This window comes from Callospermophilus lateralis, chromosome 5 (assembly GCF_048772815.1).
Source record: "Callospermophilus lateralis isolate mCalLat2 chromosome 5, mCalLat2.hap1, whole genome shotgun sequence".
NCBI lineage: Eukaryota > Metazoa > Chordata > Mammalia > Rodentia > Sciuridae > Callospermophilus > Callospermophilus lateralis.
In genome coordinates this window covers 37,490,262-37,506,987 of record NC_135309.1, presented here as the reverse complement: position 1 = coordinate 37,506,987, position 16,726 = coordinate 37,490,262, and the positions used below count along the sequence as shown (strand labels likewise).

General features: G+C 44.2%; 1 long non-coding RNA gene across 1 annotated transcript; it reads left to right on the top strand.

Moving 5' to 3' along the window:
- Positions 1 to 218: 218 nt before the first annotated feature.
- Positions 219 to 16,179, top strand: LOC143399656 (uncharacterized). Its single transcript, XR_013091421.2, has 4 exons — positions 219 to 340; positions 555 to 655; positions 6,226 to 6,340; positions 15,141 to 16,179. It is a non-coding gene; the product is annotated as an uncharacterized LOC143399656 (long non-coding RNA).
- The last annotated feature ends 547 nt before the right edge of the window (positions 16,180 to 16,726 follow it).

The window sequence follows — 16,726 nt, the reverse complement described above, 5'->3', positions numbered from 1 at the left end:
CTTTCTGAATAGCTGGGATTCTAAGAGTGCATGACCATGCCCAGCTTTAGTTAGAATTTTTATAGACTTCCCATTTATTCTCTTTTCACACATGCTATATAATTTTATGGAGTCTCCAGTTCCCTGTTGAAACTTTCAATTTTGACACTGAATCCAGGGATGCTTAACCACTGAGCCACATCCCAATCTTATTATTTTATTTTGAGACAGGGTCTAACTGAGTTGCTTAGGGCCTCACTAAGTTGGTGAAGCTGGCTTTGAACTCATGATCCTCCTGCCTCAGCCTCCTGAGCCACTGGATTACAAGCATGCTGGCACTAGCCCTGGTTTCTTGAGCACTGTAAGTATGATTTTTCTTATACCCTGGAGTTCCTCTGGCTCTATTATGACTGACCGTTATTTCTGGTGGTTTTAACTGAAGGAATCTTACTACCTCATGTGTCTGGTTATTTTTGTGTGTTAAATATTGTGTTTGTGACATTATTTGTAGAAATAATTTGAAACAGGGTGATTTTGTTGTTCACTGAAGAGAATTTTTTTATTTCACTTTCCAGGTGCCTGGAGGGATTAACAAACTGAGATCATCTTGGTTCATACTTAGGGCATGATGTTTTCTGGAGCACCTGGATGACTCAAAGCCTTGACTACAGCTCAGGTAAGGACTAGTTTATTTTCAGTTCACTTTCACTCCTGGGGCACAGTCATTTGGGAGCTGAGTCTAGTGTGGGAGTTGGCTTATCAGTCCCCAACTCTCTGCAGACCTGGACTCTTTATTTTTGTCTCTAGTCATAGAAAGCCCCCAAAGTGATCCTGGCCTGTTCATCACTTTTTGTAGTTGCAAAAGCTTCCAGGGTCATCTCTTTGGAAGTCTGTCTTCCCATGGACCTTAGCATAATAATTCCTCTCTAGGTTGGCACTTTGACTTCATTTGTCTTTTTTTTTTTTTTTAATATTTTTTTAGTTGTAGATGGACACAATGCCTTTATTTTATTTTTTTTATGTGGTACTGAGGATCGAACCCAGTACCCGCCACATGCGAGGTGAGCACTCTACCACTGAGCTACAACTCCAGTCCCTTCATTTGTCTTTTTCTTTTTTTGTGTGCTGGGGATTGAACCCAGGGGCTCTTTATCCCTGAGCTACATCACCATCCCTTTTTTGTATTTCATTTTGAGACAGAGTTTGCTAAATTGCCCAGACTGGCCTCAAACTTGTAATCCTTCTGCCTCAGCCTCCCAAGTTGCTGAATTTACAATTGTCTGCTATCACACCTGGCTTGAATAAAATATTTTAATTAGAACTTTTGCCAATATTGATTTTTTTTGTCAATAAAGCATTTTTGAAATAAGTTGCATAAAGGCAAATTAATTTCTTCATAAAAATTTAAATACAGCATTGTCAAATCATTTATCTTTGTATATTTTTGTGTTTAAATTTTATTTTGCCAAACTTATTCCCCTAGATATCACTTTTCAACTTTAATTTTATTCAATCCACTATTTATTTATTTAATTTATTTAGGTGTGCTGGGGGTGGAACCCAGGGCCTTTGCAAGCCCTCCACCACTGAGCCACACCCCCAGCCCTCAATCTTTTAAACAAAATGGATTTTTTTGTTGCTATTTGAGTACCGGGGATTGAACTCAGGGACACTGGTCCACAGAGCCACATCACCAGCCCTATTTTGTATTTTATTAGAGACAGGGTCTCACTGAGCTGCTAAATACCTCATAGTTGCTGAGGCTGGCTTTGAACTCACAATCCTCCTGTCTCAGTCCCCCAAGCTGTTGGGATTACAGTGTATGCAGCTTTTTTCTTTTTCTTTTTCTTTTTTTTTATTTATTCCTTTTAGTTATTCCTGACAGTAGAATCTATTTTGACATATTATATATACATGAAGTATAACTTCCCATTCTTGTGGTTGTACATGATGTGCAGTTACACCGGTCATGTGTTCATATATGAACATAGGAAAGTCATGTCCGATTCATTCTACTGTCTTTCCCATTCCCATCCTCCCTCCTTGCCCCTCCCAATGGATTTCTTTATTAATCAGTTTTCATTTCCTTTTTTTAATTTTTTTTTTTTTTTTTTTAGCTTTAGATGGACACAATATCTTTATTTTATTTGTATGGTGGTGCTGAGAATCGAACCCAGTGCCTCACGCATGCTAGGCGAGCGCGCTACCACTCATTTCCTTTTTAAAAAATATTTTTGTAGGTGGACATAATACCTCCATTTCATTTATTTTTATGTGGTGTTGAGGATCAAACCCAGTGCCTCATGTGTGCTAGGCAAGCGCTCTGCCACTGAGCTACAGCCCCAGCCCAGTGTTCATTTCCTTTGCAGCCATGATTTTTACCAAGCCCAATCTCCTAGATCACATTTTGTAGATCTAAATTTTGTCAAGAGGATTTGGCTTTTCTGGCACTTTTAAGGCAACTGGACATTTTTACCTCGTGCAGATTCTGCTATGGTTGTTTTTACTTTGTTGTGTTGGGGTGAGCATTTTTATGCATTTCTTGGGGAATTCAGGAGAAATTTTTGAGCCAGTTTGTGAATAAAACAGAAATGAAGAGAGAGGTAGAAAAGAGTAGCTGAGGAAAACCAGGTATTGGGGTGGGGGAGGAAAGGTAACGGGGAGAAAGGAGAGGGGATAGAGATGGAGGGGGCAGGCCTGAGAGGGTGAATATAGCGGGTCAGTGTATCTTGGGAGTTAAAACAGGTAAAAGAAAAGGTCAGGGCTGGAAGGTTTGCCAGTTATGAAACAGGTAAAGGAGAATGAGGAGGCAGTAACACCCTAGGAAGTAGCAGGCAGAAAAGGAGGAAATAGGTGTGAACTCCGGTGGGTCCACCGGCTCACCCTATCCATCCTGCAACCTCAGCTCCCTCCTGGTGGGCGGTTCCAGCTGGGACCTCAGATCAGTCTCCACCACGTGCTGCTGCACCATCCTGGTTGTTGTAGAGGTGTTGCCGTCCTTGTTCCCAAAGCCAACCCAATGATGAGCACACGGTTTTGAGAAAAAGGAAAAAGAAGGTTTATTGCTTTGCTAGCAAAGGAGAAACACAGGGGGACACCTGTGTCCCAGAAGCTGTAGTTCTGCCCATTAGCAGGAATAGGGGGATTTTAAAGAGGTGACTCAAAGGCTTCATTCCACCTGTTCTCTGCTGGAGTTGTAATTCACTTGTGATTTTGGGACAGTCATTTCTGAGATCTTTTGGAGCCATCCCCAAAGTCTGGATGACTTCCTTCCTTTGGTGGGTATGTACTCGGGGATAGATAACTCTGCCTAGGATGAGGAAGAAAGGTAATCCTGTTTCCCCTGAGATTAGGGAGGGGAGAGATTAGGTAGGAGCAGGGGGAGAGGAAGAGAAAGAAACTTGTGCATTTTAAAAGTAAGTTGCAGTGGCAGAGCAGCACTCTGCAGAGGCAGAGGACGGAGGAAATGTGGGGTCGTGAAGCTTGGCTGTGCTAGGAGAAGAAGCCCCCCAAAAGGACAGGAACCAATCTTGCTCCTGTCCAGGTTCCCCGGGTCTCCTGCTTGTCCTTGAGTCCAGCCTGAGGGTCACCCTGCAGAGAATGAACTAGGGGTTGGAAGCAGGGTGGAGACCAATATGATTCACCTGGATCTTTTGTCCTGGATGGCTGCACCTGTCTGGGTCAGGCTTTATAGAGAGCCAAGCTGACCTGACAGCTACCCTGGAGAGGCGTTGCTGCCCTGCCCTGCCCTGCCCTCCATCCCACTCCGAGGTTTATGAACCCCCACTGCCTGCCTTTTCAGTTCTGTGTCAAGTGCTCTCAATTTCATGGCCACATCATTTCTCTGTTGGGGTGGCCAGATTTAACAAATGCAAATAGCAGACAAATACAAATTGCATTTTCAAATAAACAATCCCCCTCCCTGGCTCATACCAGAGATTGAGCCCACGAGTGCTCTACCACTGAGATATACCCCCAGCCCTTTATTTTTTGAGGCAGGCACTCAGCTAAATTGCTCAGCCTGGCCTTGAATTTGGGATCCTCCAGCTTCTCAAGTCATTAACATTACAGGTATTGGGAACCTCACTCAGCCTCCAATTATTATTTCTTTTCTTTTCTTTCTTTCTTTTTTTTTTTTTTTTGATAGTGGTTTTTTGAACCCAGGGCTGCTTTACCACGGAGCTACATCCCCAACACTTTAATTTTTTTTCCTTTCTTTTCTTTTTTTTTTTTTTCCTGTGGGGGGGTACCAGGGAGTCAATCCAGAGTGCTTAACCACTGAGCCACATTCACTAGCCCTTTTTTTATGTTTTATTTAGAGACAGGGTCTCACTGAGTTGCTTAGCACCTCACTTTTGCTGAGACTGGCTTTGAACATGTGATCATCTTGCCTCAGCCTCCCAAGATGCTGGGGTTACAGGCATGTGCCACTGCATCCGGCTGATTTTTCTTATTTTGAGTCAGGGTCTCACTCAGTTGCCCAGGCTGGCTTCCAACTCGTGATCCTCCTGCTTCAGCTTCCTGAGTTGCTGGGATTATAGGTGTGTGGCACCATGTTCAACCTCTGATTATTTTTTAAAATATTTTAAAATTCTAGATGGACACAATACCTTTATTTTATTTGTTTATTTTTAATGGGGTACTGGGGATCAAACCCAGTGCCTCACGCATGCTAGGCAAGTGCTTTACCACTGAGCCACAACTCCAACACATGATTATTTTTTAAAACTGCTTAAATACTGTGTAATAGTGTTTAAGTAATGTTTAATGCTGAAAAAATTTGTTGTTTACCTGAAATTCCAATTTAACTGGACGTTGCCTGTTTTGTCTGGCAATCTTACTCCTCCCTGCTCTCCCCCCTTTTCATTCCCACCCATCCTCAGGCTCACCTGTGAAACTGCAGCCCCCTCCCTGGGGTCTGACTGCTCTTGCTCTGGCCCTTCCCAGGCCATTTTCCTCACCAGTCACCAGCGTTATCATCAACCTAATGCACATCTCTGATTTTGCCTCCAGCAGGTGCAAACTGAAGACTAGAATACGTATTTATTTGATGGAGGTGTTTTTACTAAGGAAATATAACTATAAAGACTGAATTTGGGGCTTTTCTATAAAACATCATGAAGCCAAGTATGGTGGTACATGCGTGTAATCCCAGTGACTCAGGAAGCTGAGGTGGGAGGGTGGTAAATTCAAGGCCAGCCTCAGCAATATAATGAGGACTTAAGCAACTTAGAGAGATCCTGTCTTAAAATGAAAAATAAAAAAGTTGGGCTGGGGATGTGGCTCAAGCGGTAGCGCGCTCGCCTGGCATGCGTGCGGCCCGGGTTCGATCCTCAGCACCACATACAAACAAAGATGTTGTATCCCCTGAAAACTGAAAAATAAATATTAAAAAATTCTCTCTCTCCCCTCTCTCTCTCTCTCTCTCTCTCTCTCTCTCTCTCTCTCTCTCTAAAAAAAAAAGAAAAAGAATAATAAAAAAGTCTGGGGATATAGTTCAGTGATAAAGCAACCTGGGTAAACCCCCTCCCCCCCAAAAAATGGACTAGAGATGTGGTTCAGTGATAAAAGCATCCCTGGGATCAATTCCTAGCACCAATCAAAACTAAACAAAACAAAAACAAAAACAAACAAACAAAAAACGATCTGATGCTATGGCTGCGTCAAGCCTAATCTACCACTTAATCTACCCATCATTTCTCTGTCTACCAGGCCTCATGCAACTACCAAAACCTGTCCTTGCTGAGTAAGAGCTTCTGACACCTGACTGGCTGGGGTCAGAGTCCCCACCTTGACATTCAAGGCTTTTCCTGCTCAGGTCACACCTCCTCTCTGCCACTTTCTCTCCCCATTCCTTTCCTTTTGTCACCTTTTCTCCAAGCCCAGGTGCCACTGAATGGCTTCTTAGCAAGTCTCATGGGTCTGGCCTCTCTGTCTCTGCAATAGCCAGCCTCTCTGCTCCCTCTGTCCATGTATTAGCCAGCTTTCTGTTGCTGTAACAAAATACCTGAGATAATCAACTTAAAAGAAGGAAAGGTTTATTTGGGCTCATGGTTTCAGAGGTTTCAGTCCATGATTGTTTGGTCCTATTGCTAGAGGCAGTACATCATGGTGGAATTATGTGGTAGAGGAGGAATCTTCACCTCATGACATCTGGGAAGCAAAGAGAGACAGAGAGATGAGGGATCAGGGTTCCAATATCCCCTTCTAGACCATGTCCTCAATCACCTAACTTCTTCCTACTAGGTTCAGTCTTCTAAATGCTCCACCACCTCCCAATAGCTCCACAGGCTGAGGACCAAGCATTCAATACAGAGGCCTTTGGAGGACATCCCATACCCAAACTCTAGCAGCCCAGCAGGTGAGTCTCCTTCCTGTGGTCACAGCTGACTCATTCATCCAGGACCAGAGCACATGTACATCCTCCAGGACACCCTTTCTGGTATTTCCCTATCGGAAATATGCTACCTGCTTCCCTACTCCAGCAAACCACAAAACCATTTCTGTTCCTTACCAGCTTTTCTCAGAACGCAAGCACACACACACACACACACACACGCCATGGCTGAGCGTCTGCTGGGTAGATGCTGGGGAAACAGGAAAATGACCTTTGGGAGACCTCAGGTGAGTGTAAACAGCCTGTCATGGGGATGAGGGGCCCTGACCTGGGCTGCTGAGGACAGGTTCCCCAGCAGGGTTTTAGATGAGATCAGATGCATTTGGGGTGGAACGGCTGTAGACTCCCAGCAGGGGTTTAGGACACACTGTTACAAAATAGGGCTCCTTGGCATTTGAGAAAAGGACACAGGCAGGAAGGCATCTCTGACTTTCTCCCATCTTTTTCCCCAAAGAAGCCACCAAAGAATTTTCTGACTTTCCTTGTAAGTAGGTCATAATGAGATAGGAATTTAGGATAAAGAGAGAGAGAAATACTGACTCTTAAAGGAAATGCCCACGAGCCATTGAGATGAGGAAAACACAGTTGTGAATCTTGAGCATCATGCCCTTTTTGGCCCGTGCCCTTGTAAAAGGAGGGAAATACTCAAGCGCAGGAAAACATCGGGAAATTGTGCAGCTCCACCCTGGAACCACCTCCAGTCCAGCCCCTGAAATAGCATTTCTATAAATATTAGACCCCAAGCCCAAGTCAGGGCTGCTTCTCTCTCGAGACAGCCAGCAGCCAGCGTTCTCCTTTGAATGTGTATCTACCTTCCTAAATGAACCTCACCTCCGTCTATGCCTTTCTCTGGCTCATGCTGAAATTCTTTTCTGTCACTTATGCCAAGAACCCAGCTGGTCCTGAATTATACTCCCCCTCTCCTCTGGGAACCCCATGGATCCTTCTCCAGAGATGTCTCTTCTCCTGTGATCATAAGACCCCCATTGCAGAGGGGCCTCCCTACACCTGGAAAATAGGAATGCCCATATCTCTGAAGAGACAGGAACCCAGAGAAGAACCTGAACAAATCCTGTACCCCAGCTTATTGCCATTAGATCACACCCTATTATCTCCCAATCACATTTCTCCACAACTGACCAGTCCTTCCTCCTTAGCATTCTTCTTCAGGAATATACTGGCTACTTGCAGAACTTTTCTCCTTCACTAGAAACTTAGCATAAGAAGGCACAGGGTCTTTATTTCAAATTCTCTCTTTGCCTTCTGTTTAGGGGGCCTCAGCATGAACCTTGAGGTGGGTACAGAAAAGACCACCTTTTCTCCCCTACGTTTTCCAGTGGGGAAGACTTTCTGTTGCCTCTAACTTTTCAGACTGAAAAATCAACCAAAGGCACCTAGTGTGTTGGGAGGTGACCCACCAGGAGCCTAAGGGAGCCTTCCTTCCTGACAAAACAGGGAAGAGGCTGAAAGGGTGCAGAGCCAACTCAGACTTTTATAAAGGCCAAGATTGAACCCAGGGACACTCTACCACTGACCCACTTCCCCAGCTCTTTTTATTTTTATTTTATTTTGAGACAGGATGTCACTAAGTTCTTGAGACCAGCCTTGAATTTGTGATTCTCCTGCCTCAGCCTCATAAGCCTCTGGGATTTCGGGCATGTGTGACTGCTCCCAGCTGAAGCCTATATTTTTACTAGACTGTAAGACCCAAGAGGGCAGGGATTTGGGTCTGTTTTGTTTCCAGAATACACCTGGTAATAACTGACTAAGGGATGTTATGTTGTATATCAATGAATTCGAGAATGAAGTGTTACAGGAAGGTGGGTCAATCAGGCCACAGGGACAGAGTAGGGAAGGAATTCTGAGGGCGTGGCAAGGGCGAGAAGGAAGTGGCTGGGCCCGAAGCCCAAAGAGGACCAGTGTAAGTCGACATTACAAACATACTCCACTACCTTTACTTTTAGGGTTAGGACTTCATCTTTGCAGTAACTGTGTGATGCCTGGCATAGAATTATCTGTTGAACATTCAATGAATGAATATTCTAGGTCTAATCAAAGAGAAAAGCACTGGCCCTTGACTCCAGCGATCTAGTGGCTTCTCTGGAATTTCCTCCGGTGATAACTGTCATCATTCTTTTTCTTAAAGCCTCTCTTCCCAGTTTACTTAGAGCTTTTGCAGACATTGCCTCATCTGATCTTTATCACAACCCTGAGAAGTGGGACTCATTAGCTTCATTTTACAGATGTGGAAGCAGAGGCCAATAGAGGTTATGTGACTTCACCAGAATAAAACACGGGTGAGAAAGAACTCAGACCTAGTGTTGCCAGAAGCTTAGTCCTTGTCCCTGATGCCAATCCAATAATGAGGACACGGTTTTGAGAAAAAGGAAAAAGAACATTTATTGCTTTGCCTCTAGTCCCAGAGGCTGTGATTCTGCCCATTAGTAGGAACAGGGCGCTTTTAAAGAGGTGACTCAAAGGCTTCATTCCACCTGTTCTCTGCTGGAGTTGTAATTCACTTGTGAATTTGGGAGGCAGTCATTTCTGAGATCTTCTGGTGACATCCCCAAAGTCTGGATGACTTCCTTCCTTTGGTGGGTGTGTACTCGGGGACAGATAACTCTGCCTAGGATACAGAAGAAAGTTAATCCTGTTTCTCCTGAGATTAGGGAGGAGAGAGATTAGGTAGGAGCAGGGGGAGAGGAAAAGAAAGAAACTTGTCCATTTTAAAAATAAGTTGCAGGGCTGTATGATGCCTGGCATAGAATTATCTGTTGAACATTCAGTGAATGAATATTCTAGGTCTAATCAAAGATGGATGCACTGGCCCTTGACTCCAGCGATCTAGTGGCGTCTACTCAGCGGTAGAGTGCTTGCCTAGCATTGTGAGGCCCTGGGTTCGACCCTCAGCACCAAGTAAAAATAAATAAAATAAAGGTATTGTGTCCAACTACAATTAAAAAAAATAATAAAATAAGTTGCAGTGGCAGAGCAGCAAGGGCTATAGTCAAAGCATAAAGTGGGTCACTATTATACAAGCCTCCAAAGTCCCCACATCCAGGATCCTTTCTGCTTTATCATTTTTTTAGGAAAGATATGATCAGCAAATGTGAAAGAGAGCACAAGACGACATGTAGGTTCACTGATAAGTGGGGCATCAGTAGTTATAATGATAATAACTATTAACACACTTCCTGTGTGTTAGGTTCCTTTGTGTTACGTTCTGTTCCAAGCATTCCAAGCACTTGATACGTCACCCCATTTATGCCTCTACTACTTTTTTTTTTGAGGGGGGATTGGGGATTGAGCCCTGTGATTAATCACTGAGCCATATCCACAGTCCTTTTTATTTTTTGAGATAGGGTCTTACTAAATTGCTTAGGACCTCAGCAAATTGCTGAATTTGGCCTTGAATTTGGGATTCTCCTGCATCAGCCTCCAGAGCCATAGGGATTATAGGCATGTGCACCAGGCTTGGCACAGCTTTATTTTATTTTATTTTTTGAGACAGGGTCTTATTACTTTGCCCAGGCTGGTTTTTGAACTTGTGCTTCTCCTGCCTCAGCCTCCTGAGTCACTAGGAGAACAGGCGTGTGCCTAAAATTTAAAGGGCTAAAATGGAGAAGGAATGCAGTTCTGTTCTGTAACACCCTCTCCAGTTCCATGTACACACACAGAGGTATAAACTAGGTGCATTCAAAATGCTTGGGGGCCCTGTTCAGTGGTGCACGCCTGTGATCCCAGCTGCACTAGAGGCTGAGGCGAGAGGCAAGTTCAAAGCCAGCCTCCTCAATGGCGAGGGTTTAAGCAACTCAGTGAGCCCCTGTTTCTAAATAAAATACAAAATAGGGCTGGGGATGTGGCTCAGTGGTCGAGTGCCCCTGAGTTCAGTCTCTGGTGCCCACCCCCTTCAAAAAAAAAAAAAAAAGGAAAACAAACAAACAAACAAAAAGGACTTTTGAGTCAGACCCATCAAGTCTTTTAAGCTTTCATGCCTCTATCTCTTCCTTGGGGAAGAATATTCCAGTGTTGTTAGGAGAATTGGTGCTGTGTAAGTAGTAGCTGGATGAAGGTGAGCACCCCCACTCCTGAGAGGCCTCAAAGTTTCTGGATGGACTGGGGCTCAAAGCCTGGCTTCTGGTCCTGCCCTGGTGGCTAGAAGTTTGAGGTCCCATTTCCATCTGTAAGAGGGAGAGGCATGTTCCAGGGGCCCTGATGGCCCCACCTGATACTGGACAAGCACCTGTATGGCTGAAGACTCCGTCCAAGAGGCACAGGTTGGAGTCCTGAAAAGTGGGCCTAGGAGAGCTCCTGGTGCTTCTGATGTAGGGATTTAGGATAAAGAGACAAAAATACTGGATCTTAAAGGAAATGCCCACAACCCATTGAGATGCAGAAAACACAGTTGTAAACCTTGGCCCATGCCCTTGTAAAATGAAGGAAATACGCAAGTGTAGGGAAAACTGGCATGAAACTGTGCAGCTCCACCCTGGATTCACCTCCAGTCCAGCCCCTGATGCAGCTCTTCTGTAAATACTGGACCCCGGGCCCAAGTCAGGGCTTCTCACCCTTGAAATAGCCCACATTTTCCCTTGAATGTGTATCTACCTTCCTAAATATACTTCTGTCTGATGTTTTGGCTGGCTGATGCTGAAATTCTGTTGTGTCACATATGCCAAGAACCCCCCTGGTCCTGAATTAAGAGTTCATCCTCTCCTCTGGGAATTCCTTGGACTGCTCTCAGGAGACATCCCTTCTCCCTTGACATATAAAAGATGAAAAAAGAAGAGAAACTCTCTGAGTTTACCTTCTAATATAGTTTGGAATTTTTTTTTTTTTTCCTTTCTGTGCTGGGGATCTAACCCAGGACCTTGAGCATGCTAGGCAAGTGCTCTACCACTGACCTACATACAGCCCAATATGGGTTTTGTTTTGTTTTTTGTACTAGGGGTGCAAAAACAACTGAGCCTCACCCCCAGCACCCTCCCCCACTTGCCCCATTTTTATTTTGAGACAGAGTCTTGCTAAATTGCTTAGGGCCTCAGTTGCCAAGGCTGGCTTTGAACTTGTGATCCTCTTGCCTCAGCCTCTTAAGACACTGGGATGATTACAGGCATGTGCATCTACACCTGGATTAATTCACACTTTATCATAGAGGTATGTATGTATAGGGGAAAAAAACACAGTATATGTAGGGCTTATTACTATCTGCATTTTCAGGCATCTTCTAGAATTCTTGGAACATGTTCTCCACAAATAAGGGAATCTCTTCTAATTTTGAATTCATTTCTCTGCCTTTACACCATTAAGGAGACTTGGTGGTGGTGAGGGGTGCTTCTGTGTTTTGAACCTGGAATCTGGGGCATGCTAGGGAAGCACTGTGATACTGAGCTACACCCAGCTCCAAAAGGACATTTGTAAGGCTAAAAGATACCTGCCCAGGGCTGGGGTTGTGGCTCAGAGGTAGAGCGCTTGCCTAGCATGCGTGAGGCACCGGGTTCGATCCTCAGCACCACATAAATATAAAATAAAGATATTGTGTCCACCTATAACTAAAAAATAAATATTTAACAAATAAAATAAAAGATACCTCCCAGAAGCCCTGACCTTTGCATTGTAGGTTTTTTTTAGATGTAATTTGGTGGTGTAAGAAATCTGAAACAGTTGTGTGTGCATTGTAGGAGGCATGTATTTTCATAATTTTAAAGAAAATTGTTACTTGCTTAAGGTATCTAAGGCAGCTTATAGCAAAGCAAACATTTTAATAAGCAGATACACAGCAAATAACACCTCAGCATTTGGGACTCAAATGGGCTATGAAAACCGCTGCTACCTCACACCCAAGCCTGTTGTGGTTTACTGAGTGGATGGCACCCCCTACAGGAAAATGCTTGCCCCAGAGCAGACTTTTTTTTTTTGTACTGGGGATTGAACCCAGGGCCTCACTCACACAAGCTGGGCAAGCATATTCTTATCACTGAGCTACACCCTCAACCCTCAGATCAAACCTTTTCATAATATGTGCATTACAAATTACAGTTATAGGACCAAAAACTGGATCCTCCTCCCCAGTGTTTTTTTCATTTGCTTGTTTTTGGGGGGTCTGGGGACCAAACCCAAGGCCTCACACTATGCTAGGTAAGCACTCTACCTCTGAACTATTCCCCTAGCTCCCCTACCTCCTGTTCTAATGGAGGAGATATCTGCAATCATAGAGTCCATGTCTGATTTGATGTTATGGTTTCTATAGACAGACAGAATAAGGTTGGAGTCCTGGTGTTGCCCTTTAATCTTCCAAAGATATCTTAACCTGATAGTGTCATGACTCCACCACGTGGAATAAATGAAAAGGTAACTCTCAGGTTGGGTGCAGTAGAGCACACCTGTAATCCCAGCGGCTCAGGAGGCTGAGGCAGGAGGATCGTGAGTGTAAAGCCAGCCTCAGCAAAAAGCAAGGTGCTAAGCAACTCAGTGAGACCCTGTCTCTAAATAAAATACAAAAAAAAGGGGGGCTCTTTTGTGGCTCAGTGGTCAAGTGCCCCTGAGTTCAATCCCTAATACCAAAAAAAAAAAAAAAAAAAAAAAAGGTAGCTCTCTGGATGATGAGCAAGGGGGAATTAAATATGGGAAGAGGCTGTTCCAACATGACCAAGAGAGGGAGATCTGGGAGACTAGGGAGGGTTGCACATCAGAGAAAGCCATATGTGTGGGGGCAGGCCCTCTTCTCTGGACTCCTAGGTTAATTGTGTGATCATCAAGCAAGGTAGGTCTGATTCCCAGGCTGTGGCTGAAGAATGTTAAGCAGTTCAGTGACTTGAGTGTCTGAAGCTACTCAAGGGTCAAGGCAGGCCACATCTGTCTGACTCTGTCTTGTGGTTGGTCCTGCAGGATCTTTGTGGTTTGTACAGAGGGATTTCAGCTGGGCTAGGCAGAAGGAAGATAGAACCTGCCAAATCTGTTTCTCTACTAGGGGGCATTCCCTTTCCTTTCTTTGTCAGGTCTCAACCTCATGTCTGGGAAAAAGGGACTTGGGTGGCTTTCTGGGATGACTTGGCAGCCTCCCAGTCCACCCACTGTGGACCCTCCACCTCCTTCACCCAGGGACATTTTTGAGCAGATAGATAACAGAGATGGTACTGGGCCAATCCCAGGGTTGGTACATGGTGTGTGCACATCTCACATCTGGGCCACCAAAGACTCTTGTCCAGAGTCTTGTCTTTTTAGCTCAGTGACAGCAATTCTGCACCAAGATGCTGACCCTAGGTGGCCTTTGAACTTGAGTCCTGCTTAACTGTGGTTCTTGCAAATGAAATGTCTAAATTTTTGTTTTGTTTTGGCTGCTTGGAATTGCCACCTCACACATACATTTCTTATGTCTTTCTTTTTTCTGTGTGTGTGCTTGCGCGCACACGCGCGTGCATTTGTATGTGTATATAACTGGGGATTGAACCCAGGGCCTTACACATGCTAGGCAAATGCTCTACCACTCATCAACATCGCCAGTCCTTTTTGAATTTTATTTCAGACAGGATCTTGGCCTTGAACGTAGAATTCTCCTGCCTTGCTTCCTGAGAAGCTGGGATTCCAGCCATGTGCCACCACACCTGGTTTCTATTTTCCTCTTGACGTAAGGCAAAACATTTATGGGATATCAGGAAACCTATCTGTAGCTGAGATAGTGAAGAATAAGGCTCCTTTGACTTCTTTTTTGGTGTTTGCACTTTTGATGTAAAATAATGCACCTGCTGGAGCCTGCCTACCCATGTCCTAGAGCTTCTGGAAGCCTAGGACTGGTGGTGGCTGCTCAGGTCAGGATGAGGACCTGGTGTGGCTTTTCTGGGATGGCCACCTTGCAGCTTCCTGAGCCAGGCTGCAGGTGAGCATGCTGCGGAAGGCCTGGGAAAATCCTGAGTGCTTTGGGGGTTTCAGCACCTGAACCATGAACTAGAGAGTGAACTTCCTGACAGAGAAGCTGGCCCACCAATGACCCAGGTCAGCCTCAGGGAGACCCAGGTGCTGGGGGATGGTTTCCCCCCAGAATACCTGACACTTCCTCAGGAACTGTTGCTGGCAGGGGAACCCAAGTGGCACAGGTGGTAGCTGAGGATGGCCACAGGGGAGCTGCTGGAGGGGACGGCTTCCAAGCTCTTGCTTGAGTGTCAGTGGAAACATTGGCTGTGGGTCTCATGGGTGTGACCTTCCCAGACAGTGCACAGCGTCTGAGGTGATAATCTCTCTTCTCCATGTGACACTCGTCTTGGGTCTCACATTGTGATGGTGACTCAGGAGTTCCATAGGGCTTCTTGTTTTCCCCTCTTACATGCACTTTTCTAAAGTCGGGAGATTTGGCTGTGTTAAGTTCCTAAGGCAGATATATGGCAGAGTATGGGGTTAATTGCTTTGCCTTTTCCATCTTCCCTTTTATTGAGAATGTGTTGCTCTTGAGGGAATCCTCTAGGAGCAAAGCAAAGAGCACAGGTAGAAAACTCCAGCCATATGATGGTAAATTTCAGTTGTTAACTTCACTGAATTGAGGGTTGGCTGGAAAATTGGTAAAATATACTTCCAGATGTGTTGTGTCTATGAGGGTGTTTTCAGAGATGATTGGCATATGGGTCAGTGAACTTGGAAAGACCTGCCCTGAATGTGGGTGGCAAAATCTAATAGGCTGGGGGACAGAAAGAAGACAGAAAAAAACAGAAGGAGGACACTGGAATACTGGAGTTCACATGCTCAACTCTTCTTTTTGTTGTTGTTGTTGTAGATGGATGGAACTGAGGATCAAAACCAGTGCCTCAAATGTGCTAGGCAAGCACTTTGCCACTGAGCTACAGCCCCAGCCCTTCAACCCTTCTGGAACGAGTGCATTTTCTGCTGTTGCTCTTACCTTGGACATCAGACTCCAGATTCTTCAGCCTTTGAACATGGGCTTGCACCAGAGGCTCCCCAGAGTGTTCCAGGACTCCAGGTGTGGACTGGGACTGCATCATTGGTCCCTCTTATTCTGAGGCTTCCACTTTCTTGGATTTGTTTCCCCAGCTTTCCAGCCTACAGATGACCACTATGGGACTATTCAGCCTCTGATCATGTGAGCAATCTAATAAATCCACCTGTAAGACACAGCATGGTGGCACATACCTATAGTGCCAACTACTTAGGAGTCTGAGATAGGAGGATCACTTGAGGCCAGTCTGGGCAACATAGCAAGGTACTGTCTCAAAAAAAAAATCACCCCATCTTATAATTATATGTAATTTGTTGGTTATGTTCCCTAGAGAACCATGATTAATACAAAACACTAGGAAGTAGATCCTGTCCTTGCTCTCAGAAGTCATCTAGGATGGGTCCTTAGCAGGAAGACATGCCTCGGAAGAGTGGCAGAGGGTAAATGATGACAAGTCCTTTGCCCTTGAACTAGCCTATTCTTTGAGACCACCAGTGTTTTCAAGACATATTGGCTGAAATTCATACATAACATTTTCTCTCCCAATCTACGTGTTATTCAAAAATTGAGTCAAACCTATTTCTTTTTTTTTCTTTTTCTTTCTTTCTTTCTTTCTTTTTTTTTTTTTTTTTTTTTAGATTCCTAAACAGGGCTCCAAGCTATCCTCCTGCCTCAGCTTCCCAAGTAGCTGATGTTGCAAGTTCAGACCACAACCTTGGCTTCAAATCTTTCTTATCAAATTACATTATGAAATATTTATCATTACTCTTATGTCATCTTATAAAATGTTCAATATTTTCTATTTATTATAACAAAGAATATGCCAATTCCAGATTAATGTTTTTAGTAGTAAATACCTCAATAAATGATGCTCTCTGTTTTTAAGAAGTATTTATAGCTATTCATTCAAATATAAAGTTTTAAAAAGGGCTGATGGTGTAGTTCAGTCATGGAGCATCCCTGTGTTCAATCCCCAATATGGCAAAATAAGCAAATGAACCATCTTGCTGCTTGAGGAGGGTGCTGGTGTTCTCTCTTTGAAATAAAGAAAAGAGGCTTTGTATGGTAAGTCAGTTTCCCAAGGATATGAGAGATTTTTTTCAGAACTGGGACTTGCTGCGCTGGTCTTGCTTGAAAGGTTGAAGCTACATGAGCTAGAAAAGCTAGACTTCCTCTATTATGTTGGGAAAACAACCTATAGGATTGTTACTTCTGGGATTCCTGAGATATATATGATGATCTGTTTGATGGTGTCCCTAGATTTCTTAGAATCTGTTCACTTTTCTTCAATTGTTTTTCTTTCTGTTCCTCATACACAATAGTTTGTATTCAAACTATTCAAATTCATATATTCTTTCCCCTGCTAATTTAAATGCTCCTTTGAATTCTTTGAAATCTTTTCTGGC